Below are 19,744 nucleotides of genomic sequence, written 5' to 3'. Positions count from 1 at the left end.
AAAATATACTCTCTAGTTTTTCTGCTGAAGCACCCAGGGGCGTTCTCTGCAGTGCACCAGTGCAGAGGGGGGAGAAGCCGCTGAAATGCGCCGTCAGATCCAGCAGAGGTGAATGAACAGTAGTATTCAGCTCAGTGAGCATGACCGTTCGGCTCCGAAGAGAAAATCTGAATGAGTGGTTGCATACCAGCTCCTTTTATACCTGTATGTCCGGGTGAGTGGCATGCAAATACCACTCGCCAACTTTCATTGGCCTTTTATCAAAGAGCAGAGGTGTCTCGGGCTCCCAAGAGTGACCCCTAGTGTCACTACATCGACACCAACGTCGAGTGAGTGACAGATAGGGAACAGGAAGAAAAGAGCTCTTTTGCAGAGCACAATGGAGTCCATCATTGTAACATTACTTACTTTGTGGCTTATTTTGTGTCGTTTGGGGCACGGTGACACATGGCCTTCTCACATGCCAAATTGTTGACAGCATCGTACCACTGGAATTTATCCTTTTCGCCCGACGAGCTGCCAGATTTATCTTCAGATACTGAACCCGCAGTTTTTCAGCTTGTCACATCATTGCTCAATGGTTCTTTGGAATCCATGAGCACGAAGATAGTCGCAAATTTGACCAATATCTCAGAGTTCTTGTGTGTTGTATCCAGTTGTTCCTGTATACTCTCGTCTGCCCAAATATCCAGTAAACACTGCACCTCTGCCGTAGACCAAAGTGATCCCTTTGCCCAGTCACATCATTGACGTCATGTTTCGAGTTCCGTGCTCAGTCACAGTTAGCAATTACACTAGATGTGTACTGTGCCTGAGCCAACTGAACTGTGCCCGAACCCACCTCTTCAAGTGGGACAAGGCACGGTTCAGCGCACCGTGCCCGGTCACAGTACGGAGCGATCACACTAGTCAAACGAACTGGACTTTGGGGGTCAAATGTGCTCGGGCATGGTACAGATTGCCTACTGTCAGTACACCCTTATTCGTGTCTCTGAGACCACAAATATAAGTATATGTCAATTTTTAATGGAGAAGGCAAGTTATCAAGTTGAATTACATTTATAAACACTTCTCATAAGATTAAGAAAGTTATGTTTTAACCTAATATTTCAATGTTATGTATGTTTTTGTATGTTTTGTATGTATGTTTTTTTGAGATTGAAAAGGGTTCTGGTTGAGGTTTCTCAGACCTCAACCAGAACATGAGGGTTACACTGCCCAGTTTTCATCCCGGATGTTAGTCATAGTGAATATATAAGCTACCATAAAAGCAAACATTCACACCCATCTGTGACCATGGCAACGAAGCAAACACAACTAGTCAAAGAAACAGCTGCAAGCTCTCGGGACTATTGACATGAAAAGGCCAGTTACTTTAGCCTGTTTTGCAGCAGTGCCATGGCTAAGGAAGAGAGAACTTGATAGTATGAGAGTTGAGGTCCCTTGATTTACTAAGGGGGGCTGGTATAGACTGCACAGCATTACTTACACAGGGGGACTGTCCACACTTCAACAACAGGAGCAAAGGTTCAAGTTCCTGACAGATAAGTGCAGTGTCATTACTTGAAATAGTGTCAGGATAGCAAATATATGCAAAATTGCAGTAAAAGTCGACCCATTAAACAGATTACGTGTTTTATACCTCTTCTTACAGATTCAGGCCTTTTAATGCTGCATAATGGCAGTGGAGTTATTCTGCTTAATTATGCCAGTGGATATATTCTGCCTAATAAAGGTAATTACAAGTCTTTGTGGGATTGATTTTTCCTGGGATTAGCTCTGGAAGCTTGCTGGGTCATTTGCAGACAGCTCTGAAACTGTTAAAACGTTTTTTACCCCCACCTCTTTCATTCAACCACCACAGACAGTTTCCATTCTCACTTAAATTCTGTGAGACTTTTGAGCTCTTGCAAAGTATCAGATTTGAAAACAGAGGAGCACCTGTGTCACATGCATTATTGTATATGATTAGGCAGATGCTAAGTAAGTGTAGGACAAGTGTAAATGTACACTAAGACATACTGTATGCAATGCAGGGACATTTATATCTGTTCTGCGTTCCATCATTCTCACACTGGCTGGGGTCCATTTCATCATTTGCTATATGGATACAGTGGTTGTGCTGTACGAAGGGATGACAATTCACTCTATGGCACACATACAGCTGTCACTGGAACTAAGATTAGCGGAACACTAAATGGGGTTTGTGACTGCAGAGGTTTGAGGCAACATCTATAGGCCTGTAGACACGTAAAAGTCTGGCAGAGTTTACATATAAAATCGTTCAACAAATGCTAAATGAATATAGTCGTTGACTCATATCATGTCAATGGACTTAACATAAAGATTTGATGTTAAAATTGATATGAATGTATAAGGGAAAGTGTACAAAGATTACTCAGTAAGTTATTATCTTTAAAAATACAAAAAGGAAATAGTATTAGTAATACAAAATCTAATTCTTTGTGTTTTAGTCGTTTAGTCTTTAAATCAACCTACCTTGCACATGGTACAGAACAATATAGACTATTTAATGGTGTACTCTGTAATGTTTTGTTTATGTCATCTTGGACTTACACTGACACCTGGGGACATGGATGCAGCAGCATTCAAAATTTCAAAGAAATGTAATATTCACAGTCAGCTATGATTGATTTAATCAAGAGTGAAATGTTCAATAACAGGGCAGTTACTAAGATTAAGCGAGAATTATCAGAGACTATTTAGTAGAGACGGGCCACTTCTATTAAAACGAATGGGAGAAATTGAAATGCCCATCAGTCAACGGATGTAGAAAGGATGTCCTGCCTTACAGTTAAAGAGCCAATCACATTTTAGATACAGACATCGCCTGTCAATCAACTCAAAAATGCGCATGTGCATTAGCTATATATTTTTTAGCGTTTTCTGAGGTAAAGAAGCACAATTTATGATTCCAGTATTGTCAGATTTCATTGCTGATTTAAAATATGTTCTTTGATCGTAATCTTGACCAACCATTTTGGAGATTTTAGTGTTTCCCCATTCAAGTAGATAGAGGCTACACTTTCATGACTGGAAATAGCCTCCCAAGAGCTTTCCAAAGATAACCGACAGTGGACTGACTTGCTAGAAAGACTTTGGTAGTATTCAGCTGGTCATGTGATCCAAACATGGCAGCCCCCATGAGGGGACCCTCTCCATGTAGAATGAAATAGCTTTTATAATGTTACTGACATGATTGTGAGTCTTCATCTCATGTGAGTGGCCATGATATTACACATTTATTTCAAAATTACAATTCTTTTATTTATATAGGAGCAAAACTTTTTTTAATGAAGAAAAAATAACTGAGTGCACCTTTAAACTTGACCTTATGTCTATTAAATTTGTGTCTTTTTTTTTTTTTGGATGTTAAATATTTTCTTGTATCCCAGTATGATATGCAGAGACAACCATAAGTAAGCCAAAAGTGTAACACTGTGACTCAAAACATTGCTCTATTTATTTGAGCATCCAGACCAGCTCAACAAATTGGCTCAACCAATGGAATGAGTTTGGGGACAAATGGTGGACAGAGAGATGGATGGTTTGAAAACAGTCATTATTTTTGCAGTTGCATTTGGTGATGCTAGTGGTGCAGAAATCAAACAATTAATAACATATTCCAAATAATAGCATGACTCTGCTGTGTATTATGTAACATTTATATAAATCTCTAAGAATATATCACACCAAAATTTAGTGAGTTCCCTCTCCCTCTGCAAGTGGAGGGAGTGATATTTTTCACCCTTCTCTTTCCGGCACCAGCTAGTTTCCTTGTTGAGGCAACAGGCTGACTAAAATACCCTCTGATTCTCCTCTGCCCCTGAGTCATTATGAGCTTTGACCCCTCCTGCAGCTCAGAGCTGCAAAACAGCAGGTGCGGCAGGAGACAAGAGCTCTCAGATCTCCCCTCTCTACCACCTAAACACATATACACATACAAAGACACTCACATTTCAGGGAGGTGTTGTGCCTCAAGGTCCTCTTACATGCCTATTAAACTTTGCTCTGCAAGCTGCTGCCTCATGGAGGTATGTGAAAGTAAAATGCAGTATGCAGTGTGCCCTTTTCAAAACTCTTGTGCTAAAAATTTGCTGATTCGTTTTAGCTGCAGTACTGAGAATGGCAAATATTAGGCAGATGTTGCCAGGGTGATATGACTCACGCGATCCACTAACCCAATTTCCTCTGCAGCATCATACCACTTTTGCTGCACATTGTTCCTCTGTGCAGCAGAGACAAGTATAAGTAAGCCACGAAGAGTGTAAACACTGTGGCTCTGTCACGCTTTTGAAAGATGGCTCTGTTTTTTGAGGGGTTTGACACTGTCAACATTGGCTCATCTATTGAGGTGAGTTTGGGGCGGGACTACCTGTTTGGCAATGTCTGTAAAAACACACGCACACCAAAGCAATGTTTGTAAGGTGCTAAGTCCAAAACAATAGCCTCAAATATAAGAAAAAAAGGCTTGCACTCTTACTTTTTGCTCCATAAAAAAAAACAATTTTAATACATGGCCATATGGTCTTCCTCAGAGCAATAGTATTTTTTTGGAGCAGAAAGTAAGTGTGGGAGTGTTTGGTAAACCTGTTTGGAAACAATCAATAATTTAGCAATTTTTTCCATTTTATTTTTTATTTTTGTGTTTGTTGCCACTAGTGGCACAGAAATGACACACTTTGTCTTTATATTATTGTAACGAGGTAAAAGGGAAAGGAGGAGGCGAGAACTGGCTTAACATAATCATTTAATGATTAACTTAAAAAGACAAACACATGCCGGGCAGATGTCCATAACTCTCTCTCTCTCGAACTGCCGTCTCTGGTCACCTTTATCCCTCTCGAGCTTGATCAGCCTGATTAGGGGCCAGTTGTGCAGAATCACGGCCCGGCCCCGCCCTCCACCCTGCAACATTCCTCACTTGTTCTCTCAGGCCGGGGAGCCCCCGGCATGATGTACATCCCTCTCCCCCCACCCCTCTTTTCCGGGGGATGGCGTGTGCCCTTCCGGCCCAGTCTGCCGGCAGGTCATCCCCACTTTCCTAGATCTGGGAGAGGACAAGGGGAGGGAAACAACAACAATAACAAAAAAAATGTGGTACTTGTACACCGTAACGGTGATGATACCAAACTAAAACACAATACTAATATTTAAAAAGAGAGGGAAAGCCAAATGCGGAGCAGCAGCGGGAGAGAGAGAGGAGAGAGAGAGAAAAAATAAACAATTTACTTGCCGGTTCTCCGATACACCGTAGCCTGATCCTTGGCCACTCCTCCACCCTCTAGTGGATGACAGCCGCGCCTCCCTGGGCGGATCCGAGGCAGTCCCCTTGACGGAACACCCCGCCGTGTTTTCGGTGGACAGAAGGGTTCTCCCGCTCCAGGCAGTTGGCCAGGAGCCCCTCCCGCTCCAGGTGGTCAGCCAGGAGCCCCTCCCCACTCACGGTTGGCGGTCCTCTGACCCTGCCGCATTTTAGCGGCTGGTGTCTCCTCTGCCCCTGGCAGTGGCCCTGATTGCTCCAGGTGGTCGGCTAGGAGCCCCTCCTCCCCTCGCTGTCGGGCTCCTCCGTCCCCCCGGCGGATGGCCGCGGCTGCTCTGTTGAGGTGGATGATAGTGGCAAGGACTCTACTACGGCGCACCCCTCCTCCTTTCCGGGTTTCGGCACCAGTGTAACGAGGTAAAAGGGAAAGGAGGAGGCGAGAACTGGCTTAACAACATAAATAATCAATTAGCGTAAATAAAAAGACAAACACAAACACATGCCAGGCAGCTGCCCGTAACTCTCTCTCTCTCGAACTGTCATCACCGGTCACCTTTATCCCTCTTGGGCACGAGTTTGACTTCTCGTTCGGAGCTCGGGAAGACGGTGAGTTATCGAGCGCAGCATCGGAGAGTGGGCTCATCCAGTCTGATGCAGAGGCTTCAGCTGGGCTTCCTCCTTTGGGAACGGTCGCCCAGTCTCACGCTGATGTGGAAATGACGGACATGCTTTCCCGAGCGGCTGCGAGCGTCGGGCTAGAGTGGAAACCTCCACTCTCCCCTGAACCCTCGCTGCTCGACAATTGGTTCCTGGGCTCGGGTGCCGCCCACAGCCACGCCCCACGCCCGTTCCTTTCTTCCTGGAAGTGCATGAGGAGCTGACAAGATCGAGGGAGGCAACTTTTACTGCCCAGTCCCAGTCTTTAAGCTCCCCTGCTCTCACTACCCTCAGTGGTGGAGCGGCCAGGGGGTATTCGGTGATCCCCCAGGTGGATAAGGCGCTCGCGGTGCACTTGTGTCCGCAGAGCGCTGCCACCTGGCACGGGCGCCCGAAGCTCCCGTCCAGGGCCTGTAGGTTTACGTCGTCCCTGATGACTGTGGCCTGCGGTGCCACTGGACAAGCCGCCTCCACCCTGCACATCATGGCTCTCCTACAAGTACACCAAGCCAAGGTGCTAAAAGAACTGCACGAGGGTATTTCTGACCTGGGATTGATGCAGGAACTGCGCTCGGCCACCGACCTCGCTCTCCGTGTGATGAAGGTCACGGCGCGGTCTCTCAGGCAGGCGATGTCCACCCTGGTGGTCCAGGAGCGCCACCTTTGGCTCAACTTGGTCGAGATGGGAGAGGCAGACAAGGCACGGTTCCTTGACGCCCCCATTCCCCAGGTTGGCCTGTTGGCGACGCCATCGAGGACTTTGCCCAGCAGTTCTCAGCGGTGAAGAAGCAGACGGAGGCCTTACAACATATCCTTCCCCGGCGTGGCTTAAGACCCCGCACCCTGTCTGCTCATTGCCAAGGGCATCCTCCTGCAGCAACAACACCGAGACGGGCGACCCAGGGGCGAGGAGCCCCAATTCTCGCGCAGTCAGTGCTGAACTGTCTGAAGGCGTTCAGACGGAGGACAGCGGTTCCACTGAAACTTTTTCAGAGGTTTCTGGGGCATATGGCATCCTCAGCGGCGGCCACACTGCTCCGGTTGATGCATATGAGACCGCTTCAGCATTGGCTTCAGACTCAAGTCCTGAGATGGGCATGGTGCCGCAGGACACATAGCGTGACCATCACGCCGATCTGTCACTGCCTCTTCAGCCCTTGGACCAACCTTGCATTTCTACGGGCAAGGGTTCCCTTAGAGCAAGTCTCCAGGTGCATCGTGGTTACAACAAATGCCTCCAAGACGGGCTGGGGCGGTGGAAGCAACAGGCACTGGACTGGCCCATGGCTACGTTGGCACATCAACTGCCTAGAGTTGTTGGCAGTACTGCTCGCCCTGTGGAGGTTCCGGCCATTGATCCAGGGCAAGCACGTGTTGGTCCGGATGGACAACACAGTGACAGTAGTGTATATCAACCGTCAAGGCGGTCTACGCTCCCGTTGCATGTCACAACTCGCCCGCCGTCTCCTCCTCTGGAGTCAGCAGCGCCTCAAGTCGCTACGAGCCACTCACATCCCAGGCGACCTCAACACCGGTTACCCTCAGGGGAGAGTGGAGACTCCACCCTCAGGTGGTCCAGCTGATTTAGAGTCGATTCAGTCGAGCACAGGTAGACCTGTTTGCTTCCCAGGAATCCTCCCACTGCCCGCTTTGGTAGGCCCTGACCGAGGCACCCCTCGGTATAGATGCGCTGGCACACAGCTGGCCCCCTGGACTACGCAAATATGCATTTCCCCCAGTGAGTCTAGTTGCACAGACCCTGTACAAGGTCAGGGAGGACGAGGAGCAGGTCGTACTAGTAGCAACCTACAGGCCCACCCAGACGTGGTTCTCGGATCTCATGCTCCTCACAACAGCCCCCTCCCCCACGATGAATTCCCCTGAGGAAGGACCTTCTTTCTCAGGGATGGGGCACCATCTGGCACCCGCAACCAGACCTCTGGAATCTCCATGTCTGGCCCCTGGATGGGACATGGAAGACCTAACTGGCCTACCACCCATGGTGGTAGACATGATCACTCAGGCTAGGGCTCCCTCTACAAGGCACCTGTATGCCTTGAAGTGGCGTCTGTTCGCTAAGTGGTGCTCTTCCCAACGCGAAGACCCCCAGAGATGTGCAGTCAGATCGGTGCTTTCCTTCCTGCAGGAGAGGCTGGAGGGGTGGCTGTCCCCCTCCACCTTGAAGGTATATGTAGCCTCTATTTCGGCTCATCACGATACAGTAGATGGTAAGTACTTGGGGAAGCACGACTTGATCATCAGGTTCCTGAGAGGTGCTAGGAGGTTGAATCCCTCCAGACCATGCCTCGTCCCCTTGTGGGACCTCTCTGTAGTCCTTTGGGGTCTACAGGGAGCTCCCTTTGAGCCCTTGGAGTCAGCTGAGCTTAAGGCACTCTCTTTGAAGACTGCCCTCCTGACTGCGCTCACTTCCATCAAAAGGGTAGGGGACCTGCAGGTGTTCTCTGTCAGTGAATCATGCCTAGAATTTGGTCCGGGTTACTCTCACGTGATCCTGAGACCCCGACCGGGCTATGTGCCCAAGGTTCCCACGATCCCTTTTAGGGATCAGGTGGTGAACCTGCAAGTGCTGCCCCAGAGGAGGCAGACCCAGACTTGGCGTTGCTCTGTCCGGTGCGAGCTTTACACATCTATTTGTATCGCACGCAGAGCCTTAGAAGCTCCGAGCAGCTCTTTGCCTGCTTTGGTGGACAGCGCAAAGGAAGCACTGTCTCCAAACAGAGGATCGCCCACTGGGTCATTGATGCCATCAAGATGGCATATCAGGCTCAGGACATGCCAACCCTGCGGAGTTATGAGCCCACTCTACTAGGAGTGTGGCGGCCTCCTGAGCCCTGGCCAGTGGTGCCTCTTTGGCAGACATCTGCAGAGCAGCGGGCTGGGCAACACCCAACACCTTTGCGAGATTCTACAATCTCCGGGTTGAGCCGGTCTCGTCCCATGTATTGGCAGGCATGAGCAGGTAAGTTCCGGGACAGCTGGCCGGGTCTACTGCTTGTGCATAGGGCCTTTCCCCTCCCTTGAGGTGAAGACGTGCACTCTCGACTCCCAGTCGTGTTCACAGACTGTGATCCCTGGATGACTTTCCTCCTTAGCCCTCTGGCAGTTGAGTTTGCGGAGAAACTCGCTGACCGGCCCATTACGTGCACTAATGAGCCCCTGTACTGAGGTAGGTGCTCCACATGTGCTGGTTCCCTGAAGGCGACCCCGTGTGATATCTTCCGCAAAATCGTTTCCCTGTCAGCAAACTGCGTCTTCCTTGGGCAGAGGCCCCTGGTCACCATGCTCTGTAGAAACTCCTCCCCCTTCGGGTAGGACCTACCATGGGACCTCTCCACATGACATACTTCCGACAAGACTCAGTAAGACCATGTGGCGTAGTCCACTCAAAATACCCCCCCCCCCTTGTTGGGCAGGGTGTGGTCTCCACGGTGTCTTCCACTTGGGAGGGACACCCCACAATGCAGACACTTATGGCTCCCAGTCAGTTAACAAATTCCACTCATTTTGGGGAGAAAAGAGAGGGAAAGAGGCCTCAGCTGAGCTAGCCTGTCCCTATAGTTGGGCAGTCGACTTGTTCCTGATGGACCGTTTGACGCTCATAAAAGCACTGGGGGAGGTTACGTGACGGCCAGGTGCGCTGGCTACGAGGCACACAGCGGTCTGCCCGTCACACACCACCAGTTCACGTAACACAGTTCAGATAGTTGTGGCATTTTGTATAGGAAACCCTAGTGTCACTATATCGACACAACGTCGAGTGAGTGACAGATAGGGAAGGTCATGGTTACTTTTGTAACCTCTGTTCCCTGATGGAGGGAATGAGACATTGTGTCCCTCTTGCCACAATGAACTACCCGCTGAAATGGCCGGGACTGGTCTCGGCTCCTCAGCACAAAACCTGAATGAGTGGTTGCATACCAGCTTCTTTTATACCCGTATGTCCGGGGGAGTGGCATGCAAATTCAACTCGCCAATTCTCATTGGCCTTTTTAAAAAAAGCAGAGGTGTTTGGGGCTCCCAAGAGTGACCCCTCGTATCACTACATCGACACAACTTCTCGTTCCCTCCATCAGGGAACAGAGGTTACGAAAGTAACCATGACGTTCTCGTGTTTCTGGCTTGTTTATAGTTAAAAGTCCTGTGTTGTGCACCAAATCTTTATTTTTTTCTGATTATTATTGGGATTTTGGTTGAACAATAAACTACATCTGGGAATTGTATTTGTTTTGGACTAATGTAGCTTCAATACCTGTGCCCATCATAGTAATGAAAGACTAAGACAATTTTTTGACATTCTGTAAACTGATTTTAAAAACTCATTTTTAGATTAATCAGTTATCTGCCTTTTCCACCACCTTAGTTAAATATTTCTGCAAAATCCACTATCGGTCGACCTCCACTCTCTTTATTATCTCTCATGTATAGATAATGTATAGACCAAATTAACGGACATAAGGAGCTCTCTTGGGTGTAATGAACTGATTATGAAGTTCCAGTCCAGTAGAGAAGAATGTGTTCTTATTTTGAAGTAATTAATCTTGTAAATCCTACTGATTAAATTTATTACTATTTTGATCTGTGCCTGGTTGATTGGGTCAAAACTAACTGCTTACACCAACTCAGAGATTGCACATGATCTGTTGGGGCACAGCAGGCATTTAGCCAACTGCATTGTGCAGCAGAAATCCCTCAGTGCTACGCCCTAGCCTCTTAAAATAAATTAGAGCATTGCCTCATTGACATTCTATATAAAGAAAGTAAAAAATGAGATAAAGTGCAGGAAAAGAAAAATGAATAGAACTAAAAAAAAAAAAATTATTTAAATTATTAAAAAAAAAAAGTTCTATCACTTCCCATTTAGTCTAGTGAAAACAAATTAATTTCTTCCACAGAAAGACATGGCAGCTGAAGAAATGCCTAACTGAATACATGCTTTACTAAAAACAACTAAATACATGCTCAAGTGTCCATTTCCTGTTCTGATGACATGATGAACAGGATTTTGGCACAACACCTTTCCACAACACCTGATTTCCTGAGTAAGCATCTAGCATCTTCATTGGAAAGTGAACCACAAGTTACACAAGGAGGTCAACATGAGTCCAGTAAACATCTTTGCCCAGCAACTTTAAATAACTTCTGACATTAGATTGCATAGTCTCAATAGCTGATGTCAGCATATTAGCTCTATGGGTTTATCATGCAGTATTCATGTTAAATGCTGATGAGGATACATTTGTAGTTGAACAGTTGATCTGCTGAGATTCATATGATAACAGTGGGTGGTAATGTAATGAAAGGAGTGTTTGTTCTCAAGAACTACAGTTGTGCAGTTAAGCTACAGCTGTGGTATGCTCAATAAATCCATCACCTTAACTTCCCAGAAATACAGTAGCTCTATAGTCGGCTCTATTTTCACACTATAGAGGACCACCATCAGAGTTGTGTGTGTTTGTGTGTGTGTGAGAGAATGAGGGCAGCTTCAAATCCCAGTAAATGTGGCACTTTATTTTTAACTTAAAAGGATCATATCACACACTTTTTTATTTCTTATTTTTTCCCTGAGGTCCACTTATAATGTTAGTAAAGTTTTCTCTGACCCTAAGGCTGAAAACCTACTTTACACAAGTGTGCGAATGGTCTGGTTGATCATTCATAATGTGCGATCTTGCGTTACTGTGGTTGGTAACAAACCTCAGTACTCAAGGAGGCAATAGAGTTACCGTCAAAAGTCTGTGCCATTAAATCAGATATGTTATAATTCAGGTAGTTTGCAATAAATATGTGAACATTAAATTAATCACTCGGCAATATTCTCTTCAAAATGTTGCTACGCCATTACAGCAGTTGGCTTGAACGAGAAAACTCCACATAGTAGTGGACAGTTTACACTAAAGTCTGTTATAGCGCCCCTTGCAACAATGCAGATAATGCAAACATACTTGTTTTGTGTTATGAATTGCAGTCTGACACATTAAACTTGCATAGTTAGAAGTGTCTGCATTCACGTACTTGCATAGAAGATGTTTCAGGCCTCAAAATTAAACATGATGTTTTTTGCTGCTATGCTTTAAGACTATGATGTAAACGTCCTCTTTGCATGTGAAATAAGTAACAGCGCTTTGATATTCTCACACGGGGCAGCGGGTTTGCTCATGTTACTCTAGGGGGCTTGTACACTTTTGCTTCACTATGATCAAGGACTGAGTCCTCAAAAGGTTAAAGTCTCCTCCCAATATTATATCATGAGGGGTGCCAGCGGCTTGCAACATCCCTTCAAGATCTATAAAAAAGCACTGATCATCAACATTAGGTGCGTAAATATTAGCCAAAATAAGACTGCCCCTGAATTTCTGCTAAAACAATAATGACTCTTCATAATTTATCTTTAGTCTGTTTGAGACATTTGAATTGTAAATGTTTGCTTATCAGTGTAATGACTGCCCTGCTCTTACTTGGGCCAGCACTAAAGAAAACATGTCCACCCCATATCTTCCTAAATTTTTCAGCTTCCTGCGGGGAAAGATGCAATTCTTGAAGAATCACTATATCATATTTCTTACGCTTAAGAAGAGAAATAACCTTCCTTCTTTTTATGGGGTGCCCCAACCCATTCAAATTCCACGTGGATAGAGACAATCCACTCATATGAACATTAGTGCAACAATCAAACCCCACAAAACTGTCAAGAAACAAACTCCAGCCGGCCCACTCGGCTGCTACATGAGTGTAACAAATGACCAAATCTCTCCAGTGTCTTGCAAGAAATACTCCACAAAACAGACTCCAGCCAATAAAAGGCATAAGCACAAAGAGTGTGCAGATTCATCCACAAAACTGTCCTGAAGGAGTGTTACTCCACAAAACAAACTCCAGCCATTAAGCAGAACCAGCACAAAAAGAAACAAAAAATGCGCTAGGTTTCCTTATGGCCTGTTATGTCAAGCAGATTTGGAAAGAGCCCGTCCAGGAATTTCACCATTTCCTGACCCTCTTCGGACTCAGGAATTCTGACAATACGGATGTTATACCCCCGGCTATGGTTCTCCATGTCCTCCAACTTCTCCCAGACATGCTCCAAATCCACCTTGGTCGCTAGCGGATTAGCAGATAATTCCCTCTCCGATGACTCTAGATAATCAATCCGTTTCTCAACATCCCCCACTCTTGTGACCACATCATTAAATTTTGCCTCCATGGCCATGATCGATCAGCGTATTACAGCAAGACCCTCCAAGTCAGCAACGACCTTCGTCAGCATTGCCGACATGTTCAACATCTCTCACAGAATTTCCCCCATCTCTCCGACCAAATCGACTCCCTGGCTCGGGGCCTTCTCGGGGATGTCAGCTTGAGCACATAAGTGTCTTTTAATGTCTCCAGAGCCTGAGGATTTTGAATTCTTTGACATATTGTCCTCCTAGAACAGTTATGGAACAGAGTGTATCAAATCTCACCGGTTATGTCATTAATAGTGTTAAAACTAGCAAAGTGCGCAGAGGTCGCCGTTCACACATCCGATCATTGCATGGCATCCCTGTATTACATCTTTGCCATAGGGCATGTCAAGTTTCTGAATACCGAATAATTGTCATCTGTCTAACATCAGAAAGTTTTAATAAATAATATTTTTCACAAGGAAGGAAGTTTTGAATTCTGAAAGTTAGAGTATATAACATTTTCATTGTACAATAAACTAATTTCTCTCAAATGATCAAGGAAAATTAGATTTTTCCTGTTATGAGCCTTTTAAATCTTTAGTATTTTTAGTTAAAAGTGTGAATTTAATAGTTGTAATGCTGCCGACTTCTCCCACCCACATTTCTCCAGGGCTCCAGTGATATAACAGCTGTACTGGTGCCAGAGAGTGAATTTTCAACTCTTACTCAGTACAGCACAGCCACTATCCACATCACGAATGGTGAAATGAACTCCAGCAAGTGTGAGAATGGTGGAATGTAGGAGAGACATCATCCTCCCTGCACTGCATAAATAATGTCCCGGTATACATTTACACCTGTCCTACACTTACCATCTACTCTTAAAATAAAGTAATTGTTTTGACTATATATATATATATATACACATACAGGGTTGGGGAGTAACAGAATACATATAAGGGATTACGTATTTAAAATACAAAATATAAGTAACTGTATTCCACTGCAGATACAATTTAAATCATTGGTAATTAGAATACAGTTACATTCAAAAAGTATTCTGATTACTGAAGAGATTATTTTGCATTTTATTGTCATTTGTTTCATTTAATTTAGTCCTTTCAGATGGAACAATTTATACATATAAATTATGCAATCCAAAGTGCATTTGAACAGCGGTAAAACACTTTCTTATGATGTGTTACATTCATACGAGCAGACAGAGAAGTACGTTTGAAGTAAGTTTGGAGCAGAAGAAATAGAAATAAACCTTGTGTAAATTGTCAGCTTTACGCTAAGATAAAATGCTATTTCTAGTTATGCACATATTACCAGGCACGATCATATTTTTCTATCAAGAAAATTCATGTTGGATCATAATTAATTTTTTTCTAGTAAGACCTCGGATATTAGGGCAAAAATCGTATTCTTGATAATAATTTTTTATTGTTTTCCTGTAAAAATATAAAAAAATCCTTAAAACAAGATCAATTTGATTTATCTTGTTTTAGAAACAACACTGCATAAGATATTTAGGTTTGTCAGAGAATGTATTTTTAACATGTGTATTTTGTCTTACTGTACTGGCAGAGTTTTTATAGTCAAAACAAGTGAAAAAATCTAAAAGTAATCCAAAGTATTTAGAATATGTTACTGACCTTGAGTAATCTAATGGAATATGTTACAAATGACATTTTACTGCATGTATTCTGTAATCTGTAGTGGAATCATCGCTATATGCAATAATACTATGCCCACAAATCTGACCAATGGGCAGCCAGATCAGTAGACACACCTACATGATGCCACTACCCCCCTTCCCTATTTCTCAAGCCACCTTCTGCCCCCTGATCCCCTTCTAGTCTTAGTCAGCTATGAGAAAACAAGAGTGTCCATCTTTTCTGCACACAGTCTGTAAATCCATTACTGACTTGTCACTGTAACATTTTTGCACATGATACTGTATATGGGATGAAGTTCATATTCTTCATATTTCATCTATCAGTCATAACTTCTAAAGTTAACTTAACCTCAGATTCTTTTGGTTTTTATTACTTATTTCATTTCAGCTTTTTCTTTCAAGGCCATACTTTACCCAAACTGTATATCATAAAATTCTAGCGTAACTCATATTTCTTTCATTAAAAAAAAAATAAATAAAAAAATCAACAACAAAAAAAAAACATATGCTGTATATACATTTTATGAAGTTTACAAAAGACTAAACGTAACAATTATTATTATTGTTATTATTATTTTACCAAAAACGATACCTTAAACATTATGTTTGTGTAAGTTGAGGGTATAAAAAAATGTCTTATATCCATCTTCCAGTAAATTTAAGCAGTTGAGTTAATTATTTAATCTAATAACAGCTATTTTTTTCCAATATGCTAGAATGTTATTAGTACACCATCTTAATGAAAAGTTTAGGATTTCCTTGTAAATTTTGTCCAAAATTTCTCTCCACCCAAATTTAGTTGGAGGATCTTCCTTCAGCCCATACATTTGCTGTTTTTCCTCACACTGATTCTCTTTCCAAGTCTCTTGTCTCTTCCCTGTTATTCTCTTTGTCTCTTGGCAAATCTTCACTCTTTGTCCTTCACTGCTGTTATATATTTTTATGTCTCATTTCCTTTTATAAGACTCAGCCACCTTCACACTCATGCAGAGTCATACAGGGTAAACGAATCCTGTGAGACAGAGAGCGATTGCAACAGGTTGAGTCAGCACTGAGAGTTGTGTGAAAGGAATGCATTGCACACATGGCTGTTACTCTTGGTTATGGGCTTTCTATTTCAAGATCTACACATCATATGTTGTGGGCTCACTGAATTAGGGATTGTCTGTTGCAGTGGTGGAAACAGAATTTTTTATATTTTTTTTTACTTAAGTAAAAGTACTGCTACTGAAGAATATGTCCTGGTTACTTTCGTAACCTCCGTTCCCTAATGGAGGGAACGAGACGTTGTGTTGATGTAGTGACACTAGGGGTCACACTTGGGAGCCCGAAACACCTCTGATCTTTGAAAAAAGACCAATGAAAATTGGTGAGTGGTATTTGCATACCACTCCCCTGAACATACGAGTATAAAAGGAGCTGGTATGCAACCACTCATTCAGGTTTTGTGCTGAGGAGCCGAGACAAGGTCCCGGCCATTTCAGCAGGTAGTCCAGCGTTTTGGCAGGAGGGATACAACGTCTCATTCCCTCCATCAGGGAACGGAGGTTACGAAAGTAACCAGGACGTTCCCTATCTGTCACTCACTCGGCGTTGTGTCTATGTAGTGACACTAGGGGTTCCTATACGAAACACCACAACTAGCTGAACTGTGTTACGTGAACTGACGGTGCGTGACGGGCAGACCACTGTGTGCCTCGTAGCCAATGCACCAGGCCAACATGTAACCTCCCCCAATGCTGTTATGAGTGTAGAACGGCCCTTCGGGAACAAGTTGACTGCCCAAAAGATAGAGATAGGCTAGCCCAGTCATGGCCTCTTATCCTCTCTTTTTTTTCTCTCCCCCAAAAAAAGAGTGAAATTTGTTAACCGACTGGGGCCATCAGGTCTACGTCGGGGGGTGTCACTCCCAAGGGGAAGACACCGCGGAGACCACAGCCCACCCAGAGAGGCGGCTCCAATATTTTTTTCTTTTAAAAAAATATAGAGTTGTATTGTTGTAGAGAGATGAAGGCTATTCCATGCATTACTGTTTTGAAAAAATAATATCTAACCAGGATAGAGAGGGAAGTGGATGGCCAGATGTACATCATAAAGACAGGTAAATCACAGTCTCTAGTTTGAGAAACAGACTCCTCACAGGTCCTAAACTAGCAGCTCCTAAATGCCAAAGACTTGCATTGCTGCAAGAGGATTCTTGGACAAACAGAACATTTTAAGAATACAACATTTATTTAAATAGAAATAGTCATTTATAACATTCTAAATGTCTCCAAATTGTTTCTAAACTACATAATGTGCATTGTGACTGAAACACATTCCTATTTCTTGTTTATTCTCATTCACATATGTCCAAGTATTTTGGCTATTAAGTTAACATACTGTACAAAACGAATATAATGCAATATCATAGAGGAGGAAATGTATCCTCTATGATATTTCAGCAATTATCAAGATATGGAATGAGATTAAGCAAACTGTTATCAACTCCTACATGCCAACTGAATAAAATAAGTCAAAAATAATCATTTCACACAGTATTTAGTAAGAGATATGATTGATTCAAACACTAAAAGTGGCTGTTCTGTATATGTATTATTGTATTACAGTTGTAATAAAGTCTTAATTAACATTATGGTTATTTAACATATTTAAATATTATTCAGTAAATTGTAGCATTTGGTTACATTATGTTTTGTGATTTCTCATAATTTCTTTATATAACATACATCCCTTGCGCACTTTTGGCCTCTAGTGTGTGAGACAGGGCAGGAAAGTACAGTACAGCACAGAGAGCGAGAGTGTTACCCGCTAGGACAGTTTATTTTGAACAAGAGGGGTGAATGGTTACGGAATTTAACGCGGGAGTACAATACCGAACTGATGCGGATTGATAGAAGGGACAGCCTGTCTGCAAATTTGTTGCGTGAGCATTTTTGGCCCACATATTTTGTATTTCTGGGATATTTTTGTCAATTTCGGTGGCATTTTTGCTCAGAGTCCCTGTTAATTTCCAACACTATTGGCACTATATTTCTAAGGTATTTAAAAGTTTGTTTTAGTAGCAAGTAAACAAGATATCCCCACATATGTCAAACTTTGTACATATGTACATTGTGTTAATGTTTGACACATTTAAAACATTGCTTACCTTAAAAACAAGTGAAGTTTGATCAGTCGTTAAACGTGTTCAGATGGTTCCCTCGTACCTGAATGAACGGCTTCTTTCCAGAATAAAATGAAATATGCAGAAAATCACAGTTCTTTTATAGTGACAGGGCAGAAATTCTTGGAGAAGCTAGAGAAGAGAGGACACTGGCGGCAGTTTATGAGAGCTGCTCTTGCTCATGATGCTGTGCCCTGCGGGCTTCCATGATGCCACGCACAGTGCATTTTAATTTATAAAATGATTTAGTGCTTATAACTTTCTTCTTTCCCAAAATTCAGAAATATTATGTATTTTTTTGTACTTAGTAATTGTGGTGAAAAATAATTGTAGTTAAGTTGAATACTTCATTTTTAATCAACTCAAGTAAAAGTACTATTTATTTATACTTAAAAAAGTTGAAAAATGTGAAAAAAATGTACTCAAGTACTGTATCAAGAGTAGTTGTAATTCATTACTTTCCACCCCTGGTCTGTTGTTGTCACAGTCTGGCATAGACTCAATGATGAAAGGGAGATGGGTCAAGTAACACAGATTAGTTTATTAGTGAATCAGCTGGAACACAGTGTTCAAACAAGTAAGATGATAAGTAGCGGGGTTCTTGGAATGCAGGATGGTATGATAGTTATTGAGGGTTTGCCTTACAGATTTCCGGAGCACACACACACACACACTTGGAAGGAGACGAGGGGACAAAGGAAGACTGGGTGTCGACGTAGGTGACTGGATGATAACTTGGATGACTGGATGTTGACTTGGGATGACTAGAACGAGGTAACAACACTGGTTGGAGATCATAGAAGTTCGTAGAAGGTAGGTTTCGAGGTAGTCTTGTAGCTTTTGACGAGGCCAGACAATGACTGAGGGTGTGTGTGCTCTTCTTATAGTGCTGGTGATGAGGGTTGATGAGTGACAGGTGTGCCTGATTAGTACTCCTGTGAGTGTGAAGGTTGAGCGAATGAGGGAGAGCCTGGCGTGATCGTGACAGTTATAAGTTACAGTATGCCATTTTCCATGTTATGTGTATATTTCAGGAAGTAATAAGCAAAAATGCTACAAAAAGACACTATAAATGTATAAAATATATAATATTCATGTGTATTTGTGGGGATTTCATACACTAATACTCATAATAGTTTGGTCTCAGAGTGAAACAATTTTCTCATTGTATTCTACTAATTGAGCACTTTTCAACAATATAACACATGCCATCTAAACTTTTTTGATGTTTTGACCAATTCTGAATATGATTGTTGTGATTACCAATTTGCAAATTATGATAACGGAACAGTTCTGTTTTGTCAGCAAATAAAAAAATAAAAATAAAAATGGTTGGATCAGCTATATGAAAGTCCAGATTCTAAGCTTTTGAACGACACCTATTTTGTGTAGATCAAGAAATTGGTTATTAATTTATTATATGATTATTAGTTTGCTTTTATCACACACATTTGCCTGGTATAGACCATTGAGATCTTCTATCAATATATGTCATACGGAGGGGGGTGGGGCAGGGAGGTGGGGGGTTACTTTTGAAGTCTGATAAAATATGAAATACATAAAACAAAAAACAAAAACAAAAAACAAAACAAAACATTGATTTAATGACATTGCTGATGATTTATTATTTTTTATTACAAGTACTACTGCATTAGTTGTAGGTTATAGGCAGTAAATAAATAAAGATATACAAGTTTTTAAACCAATACAACAACATCTTTAACTCAACCCGTGCTGATTAAAAATGAACCAATCACCAGCATGCATTTTCTCTA

The 19,744-nt window shown here is 42.9% G+C and overlaps 1 long non-coding RNA gene across 1 annotated transcript; it reads left to right on the top strand.

Moving 5' to 3' along the window:
* The first annotated feature begins 1,640 nt into the window (after positions 1-1,640).
* On the top strand, positions 1,641-18,953 carry LOC127417016 (uncharacterized). The gene is made up of 3 exons (XR_007893223.1): positions 1,641-1,735; positions 18,617-18,743; positions 18,857-18,953. It is a non-coding gene; the product is annotated as an uncharacterized LOC127417016 (long non-coding RNA).
* Positions 18,954-19,744: the final 791 nt, after the last annotated feature.

This window comes from Myxocyprinus asiaticus, chromosome 3 (genome assembly GCF_019703515.2).
Source record: "Myxocyprinus asiaticus isolate MX2 ecotype Aquarium Trade chromosome 3, UBuf_Myxa_2, whole genome shotgun sequence".
Classification (NCBI taxonomy): Eukaryota; Metazoa; Chordata; class Actinopteri; order Cypriniformes; family Catostomidae; genus Myxocyprinus; species Myxocyprinus asiaticus.
This window is presented reverse-complemented; position numbering and strand designations above follow the sequence as displayed.